The sequence below is a fragment of the Hypomesus transpacificus genome, chromosome 19, assembly GCF_021917145.1.
Source record: "Hypomesus transpacificus isolate Combined female chromosome 19, fHypTra1, whole genome shotgun sequence".
NCBI classification, from domain to species: Eukaryota; Metazoa; Chordata; class Actinopteri; order Osmeriformes; family Osmeridae; genus Hypomesus; species Hypomesus transpacificus.
Window position 1 is genome coordinate 12,420,823 of NC_061078.1, and position 9,293 is coordinate 12,430,115.

At 42.0% G+C, this 9,293-nt stretch overlaps 1 protein-coding gene across 1 annotated transcript in view; it reads right to left on the reverse strand.

The window, feature by feature from the left end:
* cdh11 (cadherin 11, type 2, OB-cadherin (osteoblast)) overlaps positions 1–8,838 on the reverse strand; it is a 46,777-nt gene extending 37,939 nt beyond the window's left edge. The window contains exon 1 of the mRNA XM_047041799.1: positions 8,324–8,838. The gene's annotated coding sequence lies outside the window, so the exon portion shown is untranslated. The remainder of the gene's footprint in view (positions 1–8,323) is intronic.
* Between the last annotated feature and the right edge of the window lie 455 nt (positions 8,839–9,293).

Genomic DNA, 9,293 nt, shown 5'->3' on the forward strand with positions numbered 1-9,293 from the left:
ATGGAGGCAGACCAAGAAAGGGAGCGAGAGGGGGATAGAGAGACCACATCATACCACGGTACACAGCCTCCATCCCTCTTTCCTGAGGAGTAAACAAACCAATGATGATCACAAGTAGCAGCAAGTTTTGTTTCATAATTCATTTGAGACAGATTTCCTGCCATGGGTAATTGAGAGTCTGAAGACTTCTAGGGACAAGGGTGTGAATACTGAGGAGTGAGGACCACATAAAAGCATTCAGTGATTTTCAATGCATCCACTCACTGCTTCCAATGTCTTCCTGCTATATTCCTTTATGTTCAGTCTGCTGACACCCTAACAACAGAACACTCGGCTAGCTTCAAACACTTCCCTTAACCAACACACACTTGTGTCTCAAAATAAGTGAAATAAATCTACTTCTTTCACCATTTTCCATTCCAGAAAGTCAATAACCTTCTACAACCAAACAGAAAATGTACTGGAAACAATTAAGAAAACAAACATTTTTTGATGAATTCTATTGATTTTACCTTTGCTACGACTCAAAATCGTTTCATGATGGACAACTGCTAATTGTCCTGTGGTGAGGGTATTTTACTGTGACTAGTAGAGTTGTCTCCTTGTCTAACCTTTGTCACACTGTGACCCCTGAGTGGGGGAAAGAGTCAGGGGACAGGGACCAGAGGCTGATTATCCACGCTCTACTGAACAGACTAAAGAGTATTAGTATACATTACCAAAGCCTTTAAGACCCCCACATACATCCCGATTGCACCATGAAGGCCCTGTCAATCAGTATTTAGGGCCCACACGCCACACAATGTTACAAACAACATCTAACCAGGTGGAACATCTGTCAAGTTCCTATTTGGACCCTTTAAACATGGTCCAAGACAAGCGCACATGACAGACATCATCAAACCCTGTGTTCTGCCTTGTCCATTTTGTTGGAGCTGCTGGAAGGAGAGGCAGGAAGACTTGCAGCTAAGAAGCCCATGAAAAGGTACAGTAATACCAAGAAGAGTTTTAGGTTGACTGTTGACGCAGGGGGAAGGTTATGGGAAAGTAACAGGCCTGAAATTCATTCTAACGGAACATTTGGAGAGAGCAAAATACAATGACAGCCAGCCAAGACGTGGATAGATGCTCCGAAATGAACTTTACACATGGTGCTGTTTACAGAGTGAATTTAGAGTCCTTGTGTGGGATTGTTCTTGCATGTTTAAGACTGGACTAAACTCATGACTTTCTCTCGGATCAAAACAGACCCCTCGAAGCGAGACAAAAACACATCTGAAGAGAAGTACAGGTCTTTGAGGGTGCAACAGAGAGATGAAGGACAGCGGGCAAGAAAGGCTCTCTCTCACAGTGCCAATCCATCAAGCAACCAATTCTGCCCTTTATGTGGGATGTATTGTGTTTCCACCGTCTCTATCAAGCTCTTACTTTCTGTCAAGATAGGGGAAAAACACATCCCCAGTCCCACCTCCCATGGCGAGTCTGCAGTGGTGGGCAGGGATACGAGCGCTTAAACTGTTTCTTACACACCGTGGGACGCTTCTGAAAAGGAGAGCCAGTGAGTGGTATCGGTCTCTCTTGCCAGCTCATTCAAATATCAAAAAATCCTGACAAAGTGAAAAAAGCCAGCCTCTTGTTTTCTGTTGCTTTTGCCAAAACCCTGCTAATTTCACAGTCTGTTGAAGCAAACTCGAATAAGCATGAGAGCTAACACGGGCCTTTTCATATGTCGAGACAACTTTTAAATAGCTCGACATCAACAAGAATTAGAACAACAAGCAGGTTGTGATTCTGGGTTTGGTATCTCAGTTCTTTTATTATCCTCCAAGACTTAATTAGACTACAGAACGCTGAGTGCACATCTCTGAATAGTTTAATTGCACTGAATCTTACACTGCCAATGGCGCAGCAAAGGATAAAAGGGAGAGGGGTTAGAGTAAGCATTAGCTGATTATGCAAATGTTTCACCATATGCCAACCGATAATGACTGAACCATGTGCACTTAGCACTCTGATTGCAGACTACGGGTGATTTATAAATCAAAAAGATGTTAGCTTGGAGATAGAGTACGGGAGCGGACCGGCTGCACACTTAACCACCGTGTGCTCCATCTTATTGGTCCCTTTGAGCAAAGGCGTGACTACTTGTGTTCTGTTTGCTTTACGAGTTAAGGATTCTCTTGTGTGACAAGGAGGAGCTAGAGAGGGGTGCAGTGGGAAGACGGGGGGAGGGGGCACCAATTAGGGTTATTGCAGATGTAGAGAGGGAGCAATAGTGCACGACATTGCTAATCAATCCCCACCCCGCCCCCTTACCATCCCAAAAAGTGGAGGCCAGGCGGCTTGATTACAAGGTGGAGCAGATGATTATGGTTTTCTAACAAGTAGCCTGTGTTCTTGAGGCTAAGGCGGATACAAAGAGCTGCCTTGTCTTCTCCACTGTCTCGTTCCCGCTGAAAATGGAAACCATGACGACATATGGCCTCTGTGTAGCACTATCTAAATGAAAAGCAGCGTGGTCCAAAGCGCAATTGTATAGCTGGGTCATCTGTTAACTGTCCCTCTGACCTTGCGTATCTAACATAGTCTACAACTGGATTTATATCGACAACTTCCATCAGAATAATACAAAGATCAAATACAACTGAACAAACAGCGAGGCTCCACGGCAAGAAACGGCGGAAAGAGGGAGGAAAATGCACCTGAAAATACAGACTGTATAAACAGATATCATAGACAGTTACAGTTGAAATTCAGTGTTGCATGATTGTGGTGAACCAGAGATGGATGGTGGTCTACATCTAGCTGCATGGTTGAAGTGCAGGGCAATAAGGGTGCACGATGATAAATACTCTAAGATGCAGACCTTGAAGCAGAGATGAAGTCTCTAAAAGGAGGTAGATCTAGACCATGGAACAATGCCAAGTATGCCAGTCTTTATCTTGGAGGGGCTTAACAACAAGTGAATGAGACACGGGCTGTCACATAGATATCAGCTCCTTTACAGAGGGGATATTAGCTTCCATGATCAGACCAATTCTTATGCAACTGCAAGTCTGCCCTAAATACACACACCACTTTCCAAGCTGTCCTTGGATGAAAGAGCCAGAAGACAATGAGATTCAAACTGTGATGAAAGAGATGCTGATGTTTTACGGAGCAGAGGCTGAATGGTAATGAAGTTACACATCAGTCTGTCTACAGTAGCCTCTCTATCTCTCTCGTTCTCTCTCTCACACGTTTTCTGTCTGTCTGTCTGTCTGTCTGTCTGTCTGTCTGTCTGTCTCTCTCTCTCTCTCTCTCTCTCTCTCTCTCTCTCTCTCTCTCACTCTTTGTCTCTCTCTCTCCATAACTCTCCATCTCCTTTGAGCGTGGAGGTTTTGTTCAGGGTTAGGGTGACACTGAACTAAAACCAACAATTTACAAAAATGCTTGGTATTAACAACAAAATACCAACTGAGGTAATGTAAAAGCCCTCATTAAAAAAATAAACAAACAAAGTGTATGAATCTTGAGTATAACCAGCTAAATCTACTATGAGACTAAAGAACTGGGCAAGAGAGATCAGGACAAGCTGCACGCTGCAAGGCTCTAACAAACAGTTATATGATAATGCAGCACTTGATCAAAGTGTGGCTTTGACATCTGAGAAGGGACAACGCATGTTGCTGACACTGCATCAAACATGCTCCTTCCATCGTAGGTAAAGGTTAATAAATACTGTACATTTGCCAGTCCTTAAGGGGCGTGTTTTAATGAGTGAATAATTTCACTAGAGCAAGCAGACAGTATATTGTGAATCAGGCTAAATAAATCTGAACTTGTAATCAGTTAAGCCTTGTTGCAGCATGTGGCTTTTTCAAGCAGAGTCATTGTGTACTAAGCTGCTGATTTTGACACGCATATGGGCACACGGGTTCAGAGCATGTGCACACTCATTAACAGTCACACAAATAGAACTTATATATTTACTGAGTACATCCACAGCATGTGCTTAGTTTAGGTTCATCAGTAATACTGGAAAGTATTTTCATATAATCGTCCAAATATTCTTAACATTAACGTAATTAAAGGGATTGGATAAAGTGAATAAGTGTTAATTTATGTTCAGTTTACAGTAATGACCAAAAAATGACTTTGATCAATTGACTCCTGCCCATCTGACTAAATGAAAGTTCACCCAAATACTGTAACTTGTAATAATTTGTACGTGGGAGCCAAAAGGACACATTAATATGAACTCTATTTTGTATGTTGTAAAACATATCATGTAAAACATATCATTTATAACCTTCACTGGAGGTAACAATTAGTGCTGTCAAACGATTAAAATATTTAATTGCGATTAATCGCATTAATGTCATAGTTAACTCGCGATTAATCAATTAATCGCACATTTTTATTTATTCTAAATGTCCCTTGATTTCTTTTTGTCCCATTCTTTTTTCAATTTTAAAGCTCTTATCAACATGGAAAAGTGGTTCGGATTGCTTCGTGCAAATATTTTTTTATTGAAAACAACATTGCAATCGCCTGGCTTTGACGAGGGGGCGGAGAATTCGCATGAATCGCATCAGCTGTGTGCTTGGCCATCAAGTGGTATTTCAGACTGGACGTGCTGCGATGATAACTCAGTTTACAACGACAAAACACACAGATCACTTTGGTCTTGTCAATGGAACCATTTGGCAACTTTTTAAAAGTAAACTTTCCATTCAGAATCTTATTGGCATCCATTTCGGCGTCTCGCGCTCGCCATCCACTCAAAACGTAACGTTAGCCTACTACCAGAGAATGTCTAATATCCGTAAACGGGCTCTGCTACTACTCTTTAGCCGGCTCGCAAGCCAAACAAGTGTGTGTGTGGCGTGCCTGTTGTTTTATTTCCGGTCTAGCTAGATCCGGTGTGGTGTTGTAGTCTTTCTAACGTCGGTAATTGTTGCAACAGCATGTGAAAAAAACTACAAAGTTTGCTAGGCCAAAAAGAGCGTTAATCGCGCGATAAAAAAATTGACGCCGTTAATTTGGGTTTGCGTTAACGCCGTTAATAACGCGTTAAACTGACAGCACTAGTAACAATATAACCGCTCCTAGGTATTAGAATACACTTACCACTCAAACACTATTTCTGCAAAAAACTGCTTTTGCTACAGCTAAAACCTCTTTTCTGGTCAGAAATGTCCCCTTTTAGTACCCTAGCAACTGGCAGTATGGCATGTGTCATGGGACTTTCTACATGTCATGCCACCTTACTGTCGGCCATTTCTAATACATTAAACAACAGAAAACACACTCAGCAATGCGAGGCAAACACATACACAAAATGCTGGGGTGGGCATCATGAAATGAGTCACATATTCTGTAGAAGATAAGATTTTTGGGGTGTGGTTGATTGATCTGTATTTTCATGAGCACTAAGCACGCTGGCAGGCTCTCAATCAAGCACATGAATCTCATGTATATATATATATATATATATATATATATATACAGAGAGAGGGAGATAGAGAGAGAGAGAGAGAGAGAGAGAGAGAGAGAGAGAGAGAGAGAGAGAGAGAGAGAGAGAGAGCTGATGTATTGTATTGTACTAAATGGATTTCCGTGGCTAAATCCTCAGACCCACAGGTTTACCCACTCAGGGACAGGTTTTGTATAACCACTGGAGTAGAGGACATCCAAGGAACATGGAGCTGAGAAATGTGTGTGTTTGTCTGATTATATTCCAACAGCCTGAAGCCACGACTGCTTTTTAAGAGCAAGGTCAGACCCCCCCCCACACACACACACATACACACACACACTGTGTGAAATCTATCAGAGGTTTAATCACCGGGGATTAATACCAGGTCAGTCTGAACATTAAATTCATGCTCAAGGGCATAGAGTAGCAAACAGAGTATTGTAGTGTAACTGCAGATGCCAGTGACATATGTAAACGTGAGCCTGGCAGCAGTTTTCTTTTTTAGATGGAAAGTTGGAGGCAAGCTGTGCACCTGAGTTCACACCTCACAAAGGACAAACTTTTCCACAGTTCTCTCCCCATTTTCTTTTTATTCTCCCTGAAGGATAAAAAAAAGAACTCCTTGAAAAGCTACTAGCAGTCAAAATAACAAATGCCTTTATTTGTTGAGAATGATTGAGGCTCTTCTCTATCGACCCCCAGTAATGTGGAATTGGAATAGCTCAGCGTCACAGCAGCAGAGCACAGGGGCTGGGAACCAACCAACCGCCGACTGCCTCATTCGTTTTCTCCCCCCCACGCTACTTCTCTCCCCCCCTCCATGGAGCACCAAGGTGGTAATGTGACACCGAAGGTAACAGAAGCCACTGACTAGAAAGATGTTAATCCTGACAAAGTGCCACAGCATTAGCCGGGGCCTCTGTTAGATTGAATTCGGTGTCCCGTGGGACCGTGGGCTACACTGGCGGTGGCTCTCCGTCTTCCTGAGTGGCCCTTGGAGAGTACAGGCACATGGAGGTAAGCAAAATGGGACAGCTCTCCAAAGAACAACAGCACCCTCTATTGATTTCTTGAATACATTTATTCTCTGCCATTTCTGTCTGGAGGGTGTTCTGGACGGTTGCCCTGCTGGAATCTTTCTTTTTTTGTTGAGAATATGAAGGATATTTTTGTAGAGTTGGGTTACCTACCTTCAATTACTGTTACACTTTCCTGACTGAATATTACCTCAATTTATTGTTGGAAAATATAACTAAATATTACATATTTAAATAGGATATATAAAGTACCTATATTTGACTACAATGAACCTTACAGCACATTGGGTCCAGTATTAAGTACAACAGTATACCTGTTGTGTCCAAATCCTACATGGTCATCGAAATACTTAAAATAAAGTATAAAATATAATCATAGATCAGAGGTATCCTTTGCTGAGAGAAAAACTTGTATCAGGAAGTTTCTTTGACATCTTTATGTCTCTACTGTTATATCTCCTCCTACAGTGAGCCAAGCTACACTACTGCACGTACACAGTAGCCAGTGTTTCTTTGAAGGATGGGAGCTAAATGAGTCTTCCCTGACTCATGTGTTTGGAGTTGCGCAAAAAGAACAGTAGAACATTTTCATAAAACTTATTCCAGTGGGTAATAGATATTTCCCATGTTAAGTACCCTAATGTTAAACAATAGCAATCCCTGATGTTATATAATATTGAATTGTTCCTTAAATGGTCCAGACAAAACACACAAGAGCAGGAGGGTTTTTCCACTGAGCAACAGTGCGGAGAGGAAAGCAAGCTAACAGAGATTATTTCTAGTTTAGAAGCTTTCTAACAGTGGACATAATTGCCGAGGATTTTGTGAACAGTCAATGCACTGGTATAGCAAATGACATGACATTGTCTTCTTACCATCACTCCATCAGATTAGTTAAACTGAAATCAGTAAGATTTTCCAGTAGGGCTCGTTTTTTTTCTTTTTTCTTTTTTTTCGAACCAGTTATTGCTTATTGTTTTGCCATTTTCAATCTTTATTGCGAGAAACACTTCAGGAAATTAACTCAAATTTTGATTTCATATGAATACAGTTTACAATTGCTACAGCAGGCAACCAACCAACCGGGCATCTCAATGTATGATGGCTACATAGTGAATAACTGTTTCACAGCACCACATATTTTGTGGTTTGTAAATGTGTAAAAATATTTACAGGAAATGTATATATTGCCAAATAAATCAAACGATGCACAGGGAAATAGAAAACAAGTAGCCTAACAGTGGCGCTCACAGTCTCGGCAATATGATTTGGATTCCTATTCAGTTCTAGCCGGCCTATTCGGCCATTGATCATCATAATAACATCCACGCATTTCAGACGCACACAGAAAGTTAGTCTATCGTAATTTCGAATCCTGGAAACTGATTCTAGGGCAAAAGATCTGAAGAGGGGGTCATATAGGCTACGCAGTCAGCTGTTTGTGCAACAAGACTATGATGCTGAAAGGGTGGATTAGTCTATAAACTGCGAAGTCTATACAAAATAATGTAATAATAAAGTCAGCTCACATATTTTCCTGTTTTAAATGGATGGGGCATAGCCTACAATTCGTCGGAATCTGTAATGGCCCCATCTCGACCTAGGAGCCAGATGTAGGAGACATTTAACATGTCACCCTATTTTCCTTCAGGTTGATGAATCAAATCAACATAGATTTCGATTTAGGGGAGTTCTACAGTGATAGTTCCATCGATATTTAAAATTCCAAAGCATCACATGCAGGGATAAGTTACATCGGGACGCGCCAACGGCTACAAAAAGTACAGGGCAAGTGAAAAAAGAAGACCAGGTAGTAATATCTTACCTTCGGACAAAACCAGATTATTGCAGTTGCTCCACTGATTGTGCCATTAGCGGTGACAGACAAACGGCCACTTCTTCGCGACAGGCTATGAACATCCAACAAGACCAGTTCTCTCTTATTACCACTCCAGGTCTAGACGCCTCTCCAGTCCGCACGGTTGGGTGACAGAAATACCAACGAGCTGTTAAAGGAACTGTAAAACAGAGAAAGTCGGCACCTAGGAGGAGTAGACTATCGAGAGCAAAGGATAAAGAGTTAAGGAATGGAATTGTAGCATCCCCTCCACGATCAGTCCTGTGCTGCCTGCCGCTGAGGAGCGCGCGCGTCCTCTCTAGCTTCCCAGTGAAACGGAATGAGCCACGCAGATCTCAGCAGCAAAGAAACGCAAGCGTGATGTCTTGCCGAGGGCGGCTAACTAGAATCACCCCTCTCCATGCGATACCAGATGGAGGCAGTTTCTCATCTGTCGCACGTTCCCAGCCAGCGCAGGAGAGCGGCTCAAATGGTTTCTTTAGGTTCAGAAATCTCCGGCCAATCAAAATTGTCGGATGGAAGCAAAGCCCTCCCAAGGGACCAAATACCCAGGGGAGATTGGAGAAAAACTCATCTTCCAAAATAACGTCGAGCCAACATATGTGATAAAGAAATACTTTTCATTTCTTGTAAAGTGAAAACAGCAACATTTATAGCCCCAATTTGAGTCTTCAATATCCGGTAACCTTTTTAAATTGGTCAATTCAGTGGTTATTCAACCTGTTATATAGTCGTTAAGAATCCAGCCCTGGTAACCAATGGGCTTCGCTCATATGTAGGCTACTCTAAGGAATATATTCAGCAACCCGAAATGCAGCAAGTCCAATAAGTAAAAAATGTAGTTACATGGTGCTTCAGAATAGACACAAAACACAACAACAGGAAATGCATTGAGTGAACTGACACAGTGCTCAGTGAAACACTGTCCTTTAACCCA